This window comes from Callorhinus ursinus, unplaced genomic scaffold, assembly GCF_003265705.2.
Source record: "Callorhinus ursinus isolate GAN/ISIS: 27379988/994484 unplaced genomic scaffold, GSC_fseal_2.0 scaffold25, whole genome shotgun sequence".
In the NCBI taxonomy this organism is placed as follows: Eukaryota; Metazoa; Chordata; class Mammalia; order Carnivora; family Otariidae; genus Callorhinus; species Callorhinus ursinus.
In genome coordinates this window covers 26572624-26592843 of record NW_027397087.1, presented here as the reverse complement: position 1 = coordinate 26592843, position 20220 = coordinate 26572624, and positions in this window count along the sequence as shown.

The following is a 20220-nucleotide window of genomic DNA, read 5'->3' as shown; positions in this document are numbered from 1 at the left end:
TCCTTCAGATAAAAGTTCCTGGTATGATTTAACATAAATTTGTTTATAATGTAATGAGGTATCATACCTCATTGTTATTGTTTGCCTTTGTTATTCAGTTATGATACATTTATTTCTCATTTACTAGCTTTATAATGACTTGTCAGGTTTTTGTACTTGAATACATTTGTGCAAGTCACAAAATCTCAGTGTTAGCCTAGCAATTCAGAGGAAGAGCAAACAGTCTGATGGAGTTGCTTAAATTCTTATGGGCTCCAAATTTCCCCTGACCTTCACCAAGAATTAATGGTATTAATGGTTAACGTTCTTAATTTTTCATATTAATGATACTAAATAGCTCTGTTACAAATATATTATCAGGGGAAGAAGTGCATTAAGTTATTAATATCAATAAACAGTTCAACCCCCAAGCAAAGCCACAGGAAAATGAAGCTCAGGACTAGTAAGGCTGTTTTGTTAAAAGGAAAACATTGAAGGGATTAAAAGCAATAGCAAAACAACAGCAAGTAGCAGTAGCAACAGCAGTAGTATTGGCTAACATGCATTAGGTCCCTACCAGAGGCAGAAGCTATACTAATCACTCTACAGAATTCCGTCCCATTGACATTCCTATGTGGTAATTAGTATCATTATTCCTATTTTACACATAAGGAAACAAAACTTTAAAGAAACAAAATCAGTCCTCTAAGACACAAAAGAAATGTAGAATTAAAGGTTATAAATTATCTCATTTAGGGGTCCCTGGGTGTCTCAGTTGATTAAGTGGCCGACTTTTGATGTCAGCTCAGGTCATGATCTCAGGGTCCTGAGACTGAGCCCTGTGTTGGGCTCTGTGCTGGTGCGCAGTCTGCTTGGGATTCTCTCTCTTCCTCTCCCTCTGCCCTGCCCCCCGCAACTCGCATGCGTGCGCTCACTCTCGAAAAAAAAAAAAGATCTCATTTCGTTCTCATGATAATACTATGAAAAATTTACTATTATTATGCCCATTTTACAGATAAGACAATGGAAACTCAGATAATAAAGTGTCCATCTTGAGAAACTAGAGTTAGTTAAAAACACAACAAAATAACACAAAGGCATGTTTAAAAAGGAAAAATTTTAAATCACTCATATTTCTACCATCCTCTGGTTATTACTGTCAATATTTTGCTGTCTTTCCTTTCAGTAAAAACACAAATACACACATGGGACCATACTAAGTGAACAGTTGGTATACTGCTATGATAACTATGTAAAAATTGCATGTGCATGTATTAGTCCTACAGTCTTCCACTGTTGATCATTCAGGTTGTTTCTTTTTTATTTGTTTGTTTTTAAATAATTCTGCAATGAATATCATAGGAGATAAATTTTTTGCACACTCCTAATTATCTCCCCTGGATTTCATCCTAAAAGTTTATTTCTTATCCAGAAAATATTGCAGTGTTTAAAAAATATTTAATATTTAATACTTAAATCACATTTCTAATAATCAAACATGTTCCAGATCAGAATGATGCCACTTTACATCATAGTTTTGAACTTCACTCAATATACGGAGATGTGTTATCACAGAAATCTATCTATACTTGCACATTCTTATTCCAAATGCGTAACAGTGGTTAATAATATATTTCCATTGAAATAATTTAAAAAGACCTATCACTGAAATATTAGACCAACATTTCTGTAGATCAGAAATGCCCAAAAGCAAATGGGAGCTGAAACCTTGGTTCTACTGGACTTCCAGAATAGAAACAGACAAAGGCAGCCCAGGATTTGCTCCAGGAAAAAGGGATCAAACACACCCATTCATGATAATAGATCTTATTTAGACTCACTTTGTGAAAAAGTTTCTAGGGTAAGCCTCTCACGGTGAACTGAGACTGGAAAGGGTTTAAACTCCTACGTGGGTCTGTTAAATGGCTAGGTAATTAATGATATAGTCCCATGGAGTTAAGGGGTCCCAAATATGAGACCTGTTTCTGAACTAGGGACTCTTACATTTGGGTGAAGACAACAAAAATCCTCTAGTAGAGAAGGTTGAGTGCAAAGAGAAAAACATAACAAAACTGGCACACAAAATGAACTTGCTTGCAAAATGTCAAATCTAATGTGGAAGGTTGAGGTATGAAGGATACCTCATCAACCAGAAATGATTTAACTTCAAGGAGATGGATATTATAAAGGATTCTGAAAGCAATTTCCCAATAAATATGTGTAAGATCTATGAAAAGATTAAGGAAGCACTGCAATCATAAATACAGTAAAGAAGTTACAGGGGACTATAAAGGACCCAATTAGAAATCTTGGAAATGAAAAATACAGCCATGGAAAGGAAGAACCCACAAAGTAGAATAAACACCACACTGACTGAAAAGAGAATTGATGACTAGAAAGAGAATACTGACTGAGGACTTTGGCCATATTGCAGAGTGGAAAGATAAAGAAAATTAAAAAGTACAACAGAAAACTTAGGAGTCACAGGTAACAGAAAAGGAAGCTGTAATATATATGAATAGTTCAAGACAGAAAGGCAGTGCTGAAGAGATGTTAACTCAGATTTTGTGGAATTAAAGAAAAACTTCACTTCTCAGACAAAGAGTCCTGAACTGTACTCAGGAAAAATAAAAATGTGATGGACACATCAGTGTGAAACTAAGGAGCACAAAGTTTCATGTTATGTAGCATTGTGGACTATTTCTGTTATGACAAGCTTACATGCTTTAACACTTTGGTTACTATGATTATCTTTGTTTCTCTTGAAACAATTACAGAAGTATACATGGCTAAATAATGGGGGGAAATGCCTTGTGATTCTCCCAATCCAATGAACTCTATGACTTAGGAATTTTTTGACATGAAACATCAAGTATATAGCTCAATTTCTCCTATTTTTGGCTCCCAAGTACCATTTAAAGGCTATTCTTCATACATAAAAGCAACCAAAGTGGGGATGAGCACTGGATGATATATGGAAGTGTGGAATCATTGCATTGTACGCCTGAAACTGATACTATACTGTATGTTAACTAACTGGAATTTAAATAGAAACTTAAAAAAGAAGACCCAACCAACATTAGGTTAATTTTTAAAAGATTTACCATAAATTTTATAATAAACTATTAACATTTTAAAATGAAAACAGCAATGATATTTTTATGTCAGTCCACTTTATGTCAAGTGTGTATTTACAGTCTCTCACCAACTTATCTGCACCGGGCTCACTATAGACGTTCCCAGATCTGTCTATTCCCACGTACAGTGACCACTTACCTTACCTCCTGGCCAGAGCTGCTCTATCCACACGGTACTCTACTCCTAAGATTCTAGAGCCTAGTTGCTGCCACCAAGTCCACAATGAAGGAGCCCCTGTGTATGGTATCAACTGGCAAGGAGAGGACTCCATATCCATGTACTGGCTTGAGTGGACCCATGGAGACTCTGGCTAAGGGAAAGTTGCCATGTTTCAGGTGGACTTCAGACCCTGGAAGAGGAGAGGCAAAAGGAACCAGAAGCTAAATTTGTCCTCCGTTCTCCCCGCTTCATCTCTCTTGACCTCCCCCCACCCAGGGTTGTTCTGAAACACCAAAGTTTCATATGGCCTCGATGATACCTCTCTAAGAATGAATAACTGAGCTGTGTTATGGAATCTGGTCATCTCAGTTATGTATCCCTTTGTATTTGATCTCTCTCCTTCTCTTAATGAATTCCCTTTTTCCTCACGGTTAATCCCTTGGAACTGTACTTCCCAGTAAAATGGTAGCTGATAATCTTTTGCCTTAGGCTCTGTTTTCTATGGAACCTGGGCAAAGACCATTAATTAATATTGGACAGATAACCTGAGCCATAGGCCATGTTCTGTAACCAGTCAATTTTTCTCTTTGCTCTTTCTAGTCACTATATTAGAAAATCCAAATCTACAGTCACAGGTTGTCAGGAATGGCAGCAAGTTTTGGGTGGCTCTGACAAATGGTTCTGGATTGAATATGGACATAGAAATTATGAAGAGATTTCCCAGTGAAGACTACTTTTATCATTCAGTCAGATGCTAAATCGATGAGCATATCCTATTCAAAAGCCAGAAGGTTGAATATTTCAACTTGAGTCATAGCAGCAAATGGATTCCCAATTTTGCTCTTATTGCATTTGATTTTGGAAGAATATTTCTGCATATCCTTACGGTTCTCAGTCTCTGATGAGTGTAGAAAATCAAGTGATGGGAAATGTCAAATTCTTCGTGATTCTGTTATTTGTACCACCGTCTCTGGTCCTTGTAAGATGTCTTAACTTTTATCCTTGACATTAAAAAACATTAAAAAAAAAAAACCCTGAACTGATAGGTTTCTCTTATTCAAAAAGCTTAAATTACTGCTAAGAAACACATTATTAAACACCTGAAATCATAGAAATGGTCTTTTTTAAAAGATTCATTTATTTTGGAAAGAGAGAGAGTGAGAGTGAGCAATGGGGAGGAAGGCCAGAGGAAGAAGGAAAGAGAGAATCTCCAGCAGACTCCCTGCTAAGCACAGAACCTGTCACGGGGCTTGATCCCACGGCCCTAAGATCATGATCTGAGCCGAAATCAAGAGTCGGACACTTAACCGACTGAGCCACCCAGGTGTCCCAGAAATGGGCTTTATGAGAATTATGAAAACAATTATTTATTTTTATTACATATTTTTAATATTTTATCATGAAACTTTTCAAACATACAGAGAAATTGCAGAGATTGTACTGGGAATACTCATATATTACCTAGATTCTGTAGTTAACATTTTACTGTATCTCCTTTTCATGTAACTTTCCATCTGTCCATACTTCTGTCCATCCACTAGTTCATCTCATTTTTTATATATTTCAAAGTAAATTGCAATATGCTTATCATTAACTAGAGTTCAAAATATTTTACAGTTCCTTATAAAAATAAAATGCATTATATATACTGAATGCACAAATCTTAAATGTACTATCCTATGAGTTTTGACAACTTTCAGCACTTATGTTACTCAAACTCCTATTGATATGTAGAAAAGAACCATGATCCCAAGAAGCTCCCTCATGTCTCTTGCTGGCAATTCCATCCCTATCTTCCAGAGACAATCACATTCTGACTTTTTTTTTGCTAAATATTAATTTTACCTGTTCTAGAACTTCATGTAAGTGGAATCATAGAGCATACACTATGCACTATTTTTTGTAAGAACTTTTTCACTCAGCATAATGTTTGAAATATTCATCCAAGCCATTGGGTATATCAATAGTCCATTCTTTTATATTGTTGTGCTCTATTATGTTATACAAGTATACCACAGTTTAATTAGCCATTCTTCTGTTGATGAGCACCCAAGCTGTTTCCGGTTTGGGACTGTTATGAACAAAGCTGCTATGAACATTCTTGTATAAGTCTGTTTGCAGATATGTGTTTTTGTTTCCGTTGGGTAAATACCTAGAAATGGAGTTTTCTGGGACCTGACGTCAGTGTATATTTACTTTTATAAGAAACTGCCAGATTATTTTCCCAAATGATAAAAGCCCTTTACAGTCCATCAGCAGTACATGAGAGTTTCTGTTGCTTCACAATCTTGACGACTTGGTATTGTCAGTCCTTCTAGTTTTAGCCATGTTAGTGGGTGTGTAGTGGTATCTCATTATGACTTTCATTTGCATTTACCTGACGATGGTGAGCCCATTTTCATGTGCTTATTAGCCATTTGTGTATCTTCCTATGAGGAATATCTGTTCAAATATTTTACTCATTTTATACTGAGTGAATTGTCCTTTTTTATTGGATTGTGGAAGTTCTATCTACTGAATACAAATTTTCAGACATATATGTGAATATTTTTTCCTAGTTTATGTCATATCTATTCATTTTCTTTACAGTGTCTATTGTGGAACAGAAGTATTTTTATTGCAATCAAGTCTAATATTTCTTTATTTTCTTTTATGGTTATTATGTTCTGTGACTTGCCTAAGAGAATTTTGCCAACCCCCAAGTCACAAAAATATTGTTTTATATTTTCTACTATAAGTTTTAAGGTTTTAGCTTTCACATGAAGCTTATGAATTAATTTTTTGTGTGTTGTGTAAGGGGGATTCATTTTTTTCCATATGGATATCTAGTTTTTCCATCACCAATTGCTGAAAAGACTTGCTTTCTCTATTGGGTTGCTTTGGTACCTTTGTAAAAAATCATTTTAACCTCTGTAGAGCACTCCATCCAACAATAGCAGCATATACATTTTTCTATACTGCACAGGGAATATTTTCCAGAGTAGACCATATGTTAAACCACACAACTAGGCTCAGTAAATGTTAAAATGTCAAAATCATACAAAGCAAATTCTCTAATCATAATGAAATTAAATCATAAATCAATTTAAAAAGGAAATTTGGAGAATTTACAAATATGTGGAAATCAAGCAACACAATTCTAAATAACCAATGGATCAGAGAAAAAAAACTACAATAAAAATTAGAAAATACTTTGATATAATCCAATGCCCTTTAATGACAAAGACACTGAACCAACTGGGAATAGAAGGGAACTTCCTCAACCTGACAAAAGCTATCTATGAAAAACCCACAGCTAACATCATATTTAATGCTGAAAGGCTTAACACTTTCCTCCTAATATAAATAATACAAGGATGTCAGCTCTTGACAATTATATCTGAAATTATACTGGAAGTTCTAGCCAAAGCAATTAGGAAAGAAAAATAAATAAGAGGCATACATATTAGAAAGGAAGAAGTAAAATGATCTTTATTTGCAGATGGCAAGATCTCATATATAGAAAAGTCCAAAGAATCCATAAAAATATGTTAACATGAATGAATAAGTTCAGCAAAGTTGCAGGCTACAAGATCCATATAAAATATCAGTTATTCTTATATATACTTGCAGTAAACAATAAAAAAATGAAGTTGAGAAAACAATTCCATTTATAATGCCATCAAAAAGAATAAAATACTCAAGAATAAGTTTAACCAAGGAAGTACAAGTCTAACCAAGGAAGCACACTGAAAACTACAAAACATTGCTGAAAGAAGTGGAATAATAGAGTTATATCCTATATTCATGAATTGGAAGACTTAATATTGTTAACATGGCAATAATCCCCAAATTGATCTGCAAACTCAATGCAATCTCTATCAAAATTCCAAATACATTTTTTTTTTTGCACAAATGGACAGGCTGATTTTAAAATTCATATAGAAATGCAAGGAACCCCAAATGACCAAAATCTTGAAAAAGATTAGAGGGCTCATTGGAGGATTCACATTTTCTGGTTTCAAAACTTACTAGAAAGCAACAGTAAATAAGACAGTGCATTATTAGCAGAAGGATAGATAAATAGGACAATGGAGTAGAAGTGAGAGTCAAAAAATAAACCCAGATATCTATGGCCAATTGATATCTGACAAGGTTGCCAAGATCATTCAAACAGTCTTTTAAACAAATGGTGTCCAGACTATTAGACATCCACATGCAAAGGGTGACTTTGGACCTCAACTTCCCACCATATGCGAAAATTAACTCAAAAAAAATAAAAAAGCTAAAGAGCTTAAATAATGAAACTCTTGAAAGGAAGTATAGATGAAAGTCTTTGTGACCTTGGATTAAGCAATAGTTTCTTAGGTATGATACCAACAGCATAGACAACCAAAGAAAAAAAATACAAATTAGACTTCATCAAAATTTAAAACTTTTGTGCATCAAAAGACACTATCCCAAAAATGAAAAGATGCCTACAAAACAGAAGTATTTGTAAATCATATATATGATAAGGGTCTAATATCCAGAACATTTAAAGAATCCTTATAACTCAACCATAAAAAGACAAATAACCCAATTAAAAATGATCAAAGAATTTGAATAGACATTTCTTCACGGGAGATATACAAATAGCCAACAGTCACTTGAAAATATGCTCAATGTCATTAGCCGTTAGAGAAATGAATATCAAAGCTATAATGACATACCACTTTATGCCCACTAGGATGGCTATAATCATAATAATTTTTTAATGGAAAATAAAAGTATCAGCAAGGATTTGGAGAAATTGGAGCTCTCATACGTTGCTGCTGGAAATGGAAAATGGTACAGCTGGAAATGGAAAATGGAAAACAGTTTGGCAGTTCCTCAAAAAGTTAAACGTAGAGTTCCCATATGATCCAGGAATTTCTCTCCTTAGGTATACACCCAAGAGAATTGAAAACATATGTTCGTATGAAAACAAATGTTCATAGCACCATTATTCATAATGGCCAAACAATGGACACAACCCAAATGTCCATCACCGGATGACCAGATTAACAAATGTGGTATGTCCATATAGTAGAATATTATCAACCATAAAAAAGGAATGCAGAAGCACCAATACATGCTAACACGTGAACGAACTTGGAGGATATTACACTAATTGAAAGAAGCCAGACACTAAAGTCCACATATCATATGATTCCATTTATATGAAATATATGGAGTAGGCAAATCCTTGGAGACAGAGACTAGATTAGTGCTTACTAGGGGGTGAAGGAGAAAGGAACATGTAGTGACTGCTAACAGATATAGATTTTGTTTTGGAATGATGGAAATGTTCTGGAATTAGGTCATGGGGATAGTTGCACAGCATTGCAAATATATTGAAAAAATCCTACGTGTTAAAACTGTACACTTTAAAATAGTGAATTTTATCTCAATACAAAAACGTTTTTTAAAACATCAGTTGATGGCATAAGTGTGAGCCTATTTCTGGGCTTTCTAATCTGCCCGACTGATCTATGTGTTCCTTCTAACAGCACCAGGCTGTCTTGATTATTGGAGCTTTATTGTAAGCTCTGAAGTCAGAGTAAGCCTTCTGAGTGTACTCTTCTTTTTCAAGAGTGCTTTGGGTAGTATAAGCTATACCCCTTGCTTTTAAAAACTTGGGTTCAGGGGCACCTGGATGGCTCAGTCGTTGGGCGTCTGCCTTTGGCTCAGGTCATGATCCCAGGGTCCTGGGATCGAGCCCCACATCGGGCTCCCTGCTCAGCGGAAAGCCTGCTTCTCCCTCTCCCCCTCCCCCTGCTTGTGTTCCTGCTCTCACGATCTCTCTGTCAAATAAATAAATAAAATCTTAAAAATAAATTTAAAAAAATAAAAACTTGGGTTCATACCTTTTCCTTTCACATCAAGCATATGCCAGCATAGAACATTGTTTTACCTGCTGCGTGTTTCTTAGCATAGTAAATTGGAAGACTGGAGTAGGCAGAGTAGACATTGGTGGCTCTGATTTGCTTATATTCACAGAAGTCAATATTTCCTTCAGGATTGAATCAAGGTCAAAAGGAACAGTGTTTGCTCCTAATTGCCTTTTTTAAAAAAATCAGTCACTGGATGGGTATTCAGATGAAATATCTTCATGTTCAGGTACTAAGGCCTTTTTTGGTTGCATCCATGTCTGGTCCTCCACCAGTATTTATCATAATGCACCTTTTCCATTTTTATCATAGTTCAAAAATGCCAGGATCTAAATTCCTGTATGTGCATTTTATAGTGATCAACAAACAAGAGCTCATCAAGCACTTGTCCCTCCTACATATACCGTCATATTGGCAGGCCCTGATTTGTGCGCTGCCTATTGTCAGTTTTCTCCAATTGCGAGCCTGCGTGTCGGAGTGATTGCTCTTTCACATTGTATGCCATTGTTGTTCTGCTATGTCCATCTGTATCATTTGATTAAGGAATTTTTCCAATAGCTCTTCTTCCTCCTAAGTATAATATTTTTTACATTAGGGATCATTTATAAGCTTTTCAGGAGTGACACTTTTTTTTTTTTTTAATGCTGTAAGGAATGTGACTTGAAGTGTGTTTCTATAGTTTGGGTCTCTTCTTTGCCGTTTGAAAACATTATTATCAATTTGGTGCCAGAAAACATTATTTTGTGTTTATTACAGAGAATCTAAAGGTATTGACTAGAGTAGTCACTGTGTTTCAAGAGAATTTTTTTTTTTTAATGTGGTGGTTTCATACCACTATTTGACAGTTTCTTATCAGACAAACACTTAGAATGGAGAGTGAATGACTGGCTGGCTCAGTAAAATTTTAATTTTCAGATTTATCATAATTCTTTCTGTTATCTCTTTTCTTTTTTGACTGAAAAATCATCATACTTGTACCTACACGTGTCCCAGCCCACAGAGACTCACAGTTTGTGTTTGCACTGGGGCTGCTCACTCTTCATCTTTTAGACATTATTTTGAATTATGTTATTTTATCACGACTCATATACTTCAGACAGTGACCTCGGATTTAGTGACCCTTTCGGTTTATTGAGAATATCATCCAACAATAGAGTCACAACAATAAATGCCAATTTCTCAAACAAAAACAACATACAAGAGACATAAAAAATGTTTTAGCCAACAGTAACTACCCTGGTTATCTGAAATTAGCCAAGACAGAATAACTAATACAGTTCTAATAGTGCACAATCCACAGTTAAGAATATAAAGGTTATTAAGATTATAACTGAATTTCTAGAAAATCATAATTAACCTCATATTTCAAACATATGGAAACAAGATTGTTTTGAACATTTTCCTCGGAAACCATGAAAAGATGTAGGAGAACATTTGATAGATTACCAGGGACTACCAATCTGCCTGAGACCAACTAGGGAAACTCTGGTTTATAATCCTCTGTCTCTGTTGAGACACATAACCAAGATGTTTAAATATGGCCAACTAGCAAGGCTATCTTCTTGAAATGCTTCACTAATTTGTTACCCAACTTTGCCAACAATCTGTCCCCTTGCTTGTTGAACAAGCTACAGTTCTCAAACACCTCCTGGGCTGTCGAGCCTCATGCGTTGCCAAATTACCATCAAGAAAGCTTTTATCAACTTCTATTTCCCACCAGCTGTGTGGGAGAAAGTCTGTCTCCCCAACTCTTCATCAGTTCTGGGTAAAGAGAAGTTGCATTGCATATGATGTTTAGATTCTAAAGATAGCACTTAGAGCAAAACATCAGATAGAGTCCAAATGACTCTGGCAGATCCCTTACATTGTCCACGAAATACATAGAGATAGGTCTATGTGTCTTAAGTGCAGTCTCGGGTTCAGGCTTATTGAGTGGGATGGTGGACAAAATGACCACAACTGTTTTCATTGTGTTTTTTCATTCCCTTTACATTTGTTTATTTTTGTCTGAATTATGTTTGAATTCATGTAAATTAAATACAATTGCTTTGTGAATTGCCTTTGTCATTTTTTTTACTTTGGAATGTTCATCTTTCTTTTTTTTTTTTTTTTTTTTTACATTAAGGGTATGATTACCTTTTTATTCCATATATTTAAAAAATATGTTTCCTAATATGCCATCTTTGTGCCATTATTGTGTGTTTGTGTAAGTGTGTGTGTGTTCTGTTTATGGCCCTCCCCAGCAGACTAAGTATGTAACATCTTAAATTAATTGTAGAATACTTTCTGGTTTTATGTTTGAATTTTTAATATTTATGGAATTCCTTTTTATAGACAGCATTGAATTAAGCATCTGAGTTTATTTTTCCTCAAGAGCTTGAACAATTATCTCCTGGAGGGACATCCTTAAAAGTTCTCTTACAAGGTTATATTTTCCCATTCTGGTTTTTATATAAGACTTTCAGCTGTTAGTAATCCGAAAGATAGGAAGAAAATCGAGACAACTTTTTCCTGTCACACTCTTGTGCCCAGGGCTTTTCCTTCCTCTTGGAAGAGAACAGTGCTACTTCAGTGATTTGGTTATAAATAAGGCAGTGGAGAAAAGCAAGCAAGCAAGTTCCTTAATCATGTGGCAAAAGCTGTTAAGTGTCCCTCAATACCAATTTTTGCCTTCCTCCTTAGTAACAGAACCCTCACTTCTTAGCTGGGTACAAGATCAACCAGAATAAAGATTATGTAATTACGAGCTTCCTTGAAACTGGGAAGCATCTGGTTTTTGTCAAATGCCCTCAAAGTAGGAGGCATGGTCTTTCTTGCCCTTACTTCTTTATTGCTGGCTCAGCTGTGGACATGGTGGCCAAAGCCAAAGCAGCCATATTGGACTACATAAGCATCATGTTAAAGAGGCCAGTGCAATGAGACAGACGTCGCCAGGATCCCTGATTTTGTGGAGCTGCCATTTCAGTTGTGGACTTACACACAGCTGAATTTGAATGATACAGAAACACAGGGAGGGCTTTTGTTTTGTTTAGCATTACATTCACAGGACTTGACAGTGGACCTAGAACATGGTACATGTTCAATAAATGTTTGTAGGAGGCATGTCTTTCCATTTATATGCAAGACAGTAGTGATTCTGAGAATTTCAGGTAGGCTGATACCTATTCATTCCACATCTCATCTTTTGTATTTGGGCCTGTGACTTGGAAACCTTAAAGAAAACATCATACCTTCTCAAGTATGTTTTACATAGCTGTCATCTTTCGTAGACAACTCTTATGATGGACCTCTTTTACTTGACTTTCATTTGTTAAGAATACACAAATCTGGGAGTGCTTACCACCATTTCTTTTTTTTAAGATTTTATGTATTCATCTGAGACACAGAGACACACAGAGAGAGAGAGCACACACCCCCAGAGAGGCAGAGGGAGAAGGAGAAGGAGGCTCCCCGCTGAGCTAGGAGCCTGATGCGGGACTCGATCCCAGGACCCTGGGATCATGAGCTGAGCCGAGGGCAGATGCTTAACCATCTGAGCCACCCAGGCGCCCCCTTACCACCATTTTGATGCACGCTCCCCCAGAGCACATGGTGAGTGGGGTATGGTGAGTTTTCTAGAACAGATCCCAGCCAAACTCTTGCCCTGAGGTGACAGCTCTCTGCAAGGCGTATGCTCCTATTTAATTGCAGTTACATCCCTCTCCATTCCTTGGGGGCCCATCTTTATGGAGAAATAGGCAGTTGGCTGAGAATGTTGGAATGGAACATTCCTTGCTAATTATTTAATTTTCGTCTGGCACAAACTGAAGTCTCTTAAGTTTAGTGGGAACTATAAGTCCATTACCTTCCTTTGCTACCGGAGAGCTTACCACGTATCCATAAACACAAACACACAGCTCCGTTCTTGCCCTAGTCCTCAACCCTGGCCAATGAAACTGCTTTTCTCTTCCACTTGCTGTTCGTGGAGTAATGACAGCAAGCATCTCATGCTTTCTGTTGTAAAACTGAGGCATCAGTAAAAATAAAGACAAAAACCCTGGCCTCTCACACCCCCATTCCTTGCACATGCTCTAAGCCTTCCTTTATTTCATCTACAATTTATCCAGTCCTGGCTTGGAATATAATACCCGGGACAAACCAACAAGGAAGGTGTTGGGAAACCAGGGCCCGGAGAGGTGAAGCTACTCCCCCAAGGCCACACAGCTAACGAGTGGCAAAGTGGAGGTTGGAACCCAGCTCTGCCCTGGCTATGATTTAGGTCCCAGACTATGGATATATTACCTTTACTGCCAAGAGGGTCTTTAAACTTCTTGTTCCCTTAATGAACTGCTATTCACCTTTCAAATGCAGTGCAGGTGCCACTTTCTCAGGAAATGATCTCTACTGCCCTAGACTGAGCCCCCCTCTGTGTTCCTGCAACATCCTGCATCTTTATTCCAATAAAATGTTGATTTTGAACATTGCATTTACTATGTGCTATAAATGTTTTACATGGAGTACCTATTTCAATGCCCACAAGCCTTCCCAGGGAGGCTACTATGATTAGGGACAGTCTGTGAAGAGAAACCTTGAGTAAATAGAGCCAGGGGTGCATATCCAGGTTTTTGATGCCGAAGTCCCTGTGCCTAACCGTTATGGTAGAATGTATCACAGTGCCTTTATTTTTTAATTTGACAGTGTCCTTCTTGGACTCCAAATTCTTCAATACCAGAGAGTTTCTTACTCATTTTGTACTCTCAGCAGGTAGCTCAGGATGACACATGACAAGCATTGGCTCATCTGCTCTAAATCTCCCGCCCCCTGGTTGGCCCTTGAATGTGTTCCCTCTTCATGAGATGGGAATATTCATTTTTGGAACAGACATGGTTCCAAAAAAAATACACATACTATCAAATTGAAGACTGTAGATTCGTCTTCTTGTGGCATACACAGACTCATAACCTGGCTGAACCTTTTTTCCAGAGACTTCCAAATGTGTAATGAAAAGTATCTTTCAAAGAAGTTCCCACACAGGCACGTTCTTTATGGTCTGGTCATCGTTAGTGCTGATTTACCAAGTAGTTACCATGCTCCCTTCTGGGAACATGTTAGGATTTCCCTTCTCTGCCCCACTGAGTCAGTAAGCCTTGAGACAGTTAAGTCACCAAAGACTTGCTTTGGCCCATGCAGTGTGGGCAGAGTGATACCTCCAGGTAGAAGCCTTAAGGGCCCATGCATGATTTCTCACTGGGCCAGGGACAAGCAGGGCTTGAAATATTAATAAGGCTTTGAAGAGCAGAGCCCCCACCTGTAACCTGCAATGAACAGTAGGGTAAGTAGGACACAAAGCTTAGCTCTTCTAAGCTACTAAGACCGGGCGGTTGATTGTTACTACAGTGTAACAGTCTGTCCTGCTTGAGACTCTCCTGTCTCCTGATTCTTGGCATTTTTTTTTTTTTTATCTCGGGAAATGAGGAGAGTCATTAAACTGAGGCATAACCTCAAAAGCTTTAGACCCACTAGAAACTTAATAACTAACACCACGCTTAAGAAAGTTGTGATTGGGACAGTACTACTGATTGTCTATCCTCCTTCCCCACTGGGGGGGGGGCAGAGAAGTTTGAAATGAGCCCAAAGGAACATCAGAGGGATTTAATTAGATGAGCGAAAATATTCTGAAGGTCAAAGGGTGGGATGACATTCTGGAATCTCCTTCCTGATGCTCTTTTGAAATCAGCTGAGCTGTCACACTTGCCTGAGCCCGTGTGGTGAGAGTGTGCCAGGAGGATGGGGCTGGACCTGTTGCTCTCAGGGAGTGCCTTCTGGCTTTATGATTTTGTATCTTCAATCTTGGCTGGTTAAAAGATCCATTTATACACTTAACCAGATTTTCCCAGGGTGTAAATTCCCCCCAGAGATAAATTAACCACTTTTAGGGATACAATCAGTCTGTGAGGCCACCAGGGTACCATTCACTGCTTCGAAGCTGCAGTTTACCAAATGGTACCCTGGTGACTTAGGGAGTGAGTGCACATCTGTAAAAGGACTTCCTTCGCATCCAGGGATGCACTCTCAGAATTCTCCCTGAAATGCATGGACAGCCAAGGGTGGAAAATGGAGAGTGAGGCCCCCTAGTTGTTCCTCTGTTCCCATCATGCTCTCAGCTGGGCTGCTGTGTCAGGGGAAGATAAGCCACAGTAAATTAGAGAGGGAGGGCAGCTCAGCTCCTGAGCACATGCCATTTCCCTTTGGTCAGAGCCAGATCCCTTGGGGATAATCCATCCCCCAGGGGTCTGCTGTGTTGCCCAGGATGTCAAGTGTCAAGGGCTTTTCCTGGACCACATTCCCATGCCTTTGTCCTGCCTTGTCTCTCTCGCCTCATCAACATCTAACTTATATTTCCTTCTTTTAGGGTATTAAATGTATTCATTCATTCATTCAAAAAACAATTAGCAACCACTTATTATATTCAGGATCAAGTTTTAGTGAATCACACCAGTCCTTGGTTTAGATGGATCTGAGTTTAAATCTTGGCTCCACGATTTATTGGCCTTCTGCCTCTATGCCTCACTTTATCCATCTGTATAACAGAGGTAATAAAAGTTTCTCCCTCATAATGTTATAGTAAGAATTAAATGAAACAATATATGTAAAAGGTTTAATAAAGTGCTGAGCATAAAATAAATATTAGCTATTATTCTTCTTTACCTTCTACTGTAAATGCCAGGCACTGAAGTGCTAGAGATATAAATAAGACCTGGTTCTTATCCTTAAGACATTCATAGTCTAGAGCAGTGATCCTCAAAATGTGGTTCCTGATCACCATCAGCAGCATCAGCTGGGAACTTGTTGGATGAATTCTCACACTCCACCCAGACTTCCTGAATCAGAAACTCTGGAGCCCAGCAATTGGTTTTAACAAGCCCTCCAGGGGACTCTGACCCTCTCTCAGTTGGAAAGCCTCAGCTTTATAGTAGAGGAGTACTTGTATCTTACATCTGCGGGGGTGGGGGGTGGGGAGGGGGCTTAAAGTGTACAGAATGTTGCTATATGCTTTTAATTCTTACAGCAGATCTGCAAAGGAAGAATGGTTATTTCCTCTATTTTCAAGCAAGGAATGGAAGATATTGTAGCACAAATGGCGCGTTCACTAACCGGACCGCGCTAGTGCTTGGGTATTCATCCCCTCCGGGAAAGTGACCCTCCAACAATTTAAAGTAAGTTTTCACTTAGCCTAACCAAAGCTGGTAATCCCAATCCCTTTCTAAGTGGTTTAGGAGTGGACTTGTGACCCAGTCTGACCAACAGGCAAGAAGAAAGTCTGTTGAGAAATTTCTAGGGATTTTCTCTCTTAAAAAAAAAAAAAGGGTACACAGACAAGACGGCCTTCTTCTCCTGCTGGATGTGATCCTGAGAGCAGCAGCTGTCTTATCACCATGAGGAAGGAAGCACAAGGCCCAGGCTGACATTCAGAGAATGTAGAGTAGGGAGATGGGAAGGCCCTTGTTGATATCACTGAGGGGTGGGATCAGGCAACCCCAGTACCATCCTATCATAGGACCTCTTGTATTATAACAAATTCTTCTTTTTGTTGAAGCCATTTTGAATTGGGTTTTCTGTTCCTTGAAATGAAACAACCCTGTTTGATTGATGCAGAAGCTGATGTCCAGAGAGAGGAAAATGGCTGTCCAAGGACTTGATCAGTTCTAGCATGTGCACTGGGCAGTGAAGGGCAGGTCTGGTGTCAATCTGAAACTGGGTGGGGGGGAGGGTTATCCCATATCAGCTCTGCCATCATCATAAGTTGCATGATCTTGGCCATGTTACTCATCCTCTCTCCATGCTTTGGTTTCCTCAACCAGAACATGGGTTGTAGCTGCTTGTTGCATTGTTGAGGGAAATATGTGTACCATGCAGGAAGTATGTTTAAAGCACTTGGAGAGTACGTGCTCAGTAGCTGTTAGTCATACAATAATATCTAGTATCTGCTGATAAGGAAGGATGGGATGACGACCAAAAAGAAAGACCTGGAATTTGGACCCAAATTTCTCAATTCTTATTTATTTCTTCTAACCCATTCTTTTTTTTCCCTTTTTCTTTCTCTTTTCCCTAGCCTGACATTTACATTTCATTTTTGTTTTCCATTTTATTATTGTTTGCATTAGAGAAAGGATGTGTCATAGAAAGAACATGGGCACTGGAATTAGACTGAGGTTGAGAGCTTTTATTTGCTGAATATTAACTATGGAGCTTTGGTCAAACCCCTTACTAATCTGGGCTAAATTTCTTTGGAAAGCAGAGATTCCATCACCCAGTTCCTAGCTCTGTGATAAAGTAAGTAACACTCCTCATATAGTTCAAGACATGTTGATTGTTCCCCAAAAGCCGTAGCCCAGTAAGCATGCAAAGTTTCGAAGTCTTAACTGTATCTCCTCTGGGACACTCCCAAAATTGAATCATGGCACTATGTACCCGAATGGGCCAAGTCCAAATTAAGTTAAATCCAGCCTGATCATTCAGTTAAGACTGAGGCTGATTGCTGACCTTGCAGAATCATGTGGTTGATGTGTGGCTGACAATGAATGTAAAAGATTGACCACACTTGGGGCCACATTCATTGGGATCATGTTATCTCCCATCTTAAAGGCTAGGTTTGTCCTCAAAGATCCTTTTGCTCACACTAAAACAAATAGTGCTTTAAAGTGACCTTTCTGTCAGCCAAATGGGGAGAGCTGCCAGTAAAGTTCTGGGCTGCTAAACTTGGTCCAGTGAAGCAGCCTGGGACAGAGGAAGGGCACTAAATGGGGAGTTGGGAGTCCTGGGTCCTTCTTTCATTCCACTGCCAACTCTCTGAGTGACTTTGGCCAAGTCTTCACTGACCTCTCTAGTTTCCTCATGACAGTTAAGGCCCTTCTTGTTCTCCACAGTGTTATTTCTCTGTTTAATGAACTTCTTCAGCAACAGAACATGCCACCATACATCTTCCATATTGGACATCCACTTTTTATCCATCTCTTGTAACACAGCTCCCTCCAACACCATGTCCTTTGTAGTGCCAACTAGTCTTTTTTTTTTTTTTTTTTAAGTAAGCTCCACACCCAGCGTGGGACCCAATGCAGGGCTAAAACCTGTGACCCTGAGATCAAGACCTGAGTCAAGATCAAGAGTCAAACACTCAAAGGACACCTGGGTGGCTCAGTCGTTAAGGGTCTGCCTTCCGCTCAGGTCATGATCCCAGGGTCCTGGGATCGAGCCCCGCATTGGGCTCCCTGCTCAGTGGGAAGCCTGCTTCTCCCTCTCCCACTCCCCCTGCTTGTGTTCCCTCTCTCGCTGTGTCTCTCCCTGTCAAGTAAATAAATAAAATCTTAAAAAAAAAAAGAGTCGAACATTCAACTGACTGAGCCACCCAGGTGCCCCATTGTGCCAAGTATCTCTTTAGGCACTTAAATGGAATTGCAGAGGAACCTTGGAAATGATCTAGTTATCAGATGATAAAACTGAAACCCAGAGAGGATAAGCAACCTCTCCAAAGTCACACAGCTTTTTGGCAGCTGTTCCAAGACTCCTGCCTTCCACTCTTGCAATGAGACTTTGGTTGCTGCAATGATGATGCATCCTTTTTGGTCATATCATCATGGAATAAATGTTAAGAGTAACAGCTGTGTAGACCCAAGGCTTTATTTTCTTTATTATGACAACATGTCCCTGGGAAGAAAATATTTGTAGATCTAACTTTTGGATGTGAAGTAAGTGTCAAACTGAAATGTTATTGACTCAATGGTGCTTCCTGCTTTGATAAATGTATCCAATATGTTCCCAGTGACTCATCGGCAGGGCGAATGTATCTTTTTTTCCCTTTTTCCACACTGACATTTTTGTTCTACACAGTGCTGCCCCTAAAATCTGCATATACAACATAATCAAATTTCATCCCCAAATTAATAATTTGATTGGTTATTCAAAATCTCAAGCATCCTGACAACCAGCAATCAAGGGGTGTGTGTGTGGGGAAATAATGTCAAACTGATGATTTATCTTTGTTTTTTTCTCCAACAAATGAGCTCTCAGACAACTTATTGGAAAAATCATGAAAGGATGTTTTACTTCATCACTATATCTAGAACATCCCTAAAAGAAATGGAGGATTTTTCTAAACCATAAGTTGGTCCTTGATATATTATCTTTCTTACAGAAAAAAAAAAAAATCAGAAAGGGGGCTATAATGCAATGGTTTTATTTTCATGGTGTCATAAAGAGATTTAGAAGGATCCCATACCGAACACTGTGAAATAAAATTAGTGATGGAATAAATGAAATGAGAGTTTGAAGATTAAAAATATGCCGAGATGGGGGCGCCTGGGTGGTGCAGTCTGTTGAGCAACCAACTCTTGATTTCAGCTCCGGTCATGATCTCAGGGCTCAGGGTGGTGAGATCAAGTCCTGCTTTAGCCTCCGCACTCAGCATGGAATGCTCAAGATACTCACTGCCTCTCCCTCTGCCCACTCCCCACCCCACCCCACCCCCATATGTGTGTGCGCGCTCTCTCTCTTCAAATAAATAAATAAATCTTAAAAAAAATCTGAGACCCTTAAGTGGAAAACACTATGCTGGGAAGAAACATGTGTACAAAGGACTAGGGCCGCTGATTCTAATTAGCCTCAGGTATCCTTTTCCCAAAATGTATGACAGGAAACAAATCCCCTAGAACAGATCTTTATAAGAACAGTTATAAGGTCCTTTATAACTTCTACGTATTTAAAGAACTTTGAATGCCAGAAGGTCCCCAAAAATAGGAACTCTCTCTCAATGTACATACATACAGAAAATATGAAAATAAATGAAAAGCAAAATAAATGTGTACGTTATCTATGCAAGTGTCCTATGCCTTGAGACAGTAGATCGTAACTTCTAATAACACAGCAGAATTCTATACTCCTCTACGCGGGTTCTCCAGAAATGTAGACATTTTGCAATCAGCACATACACCAGTGTTTTCACTTTAATGATAGATAAGTAACAAACAGAATCACCAGCAGTTCATTAGCTTTCACACTACAAAAATTTCTGACAATA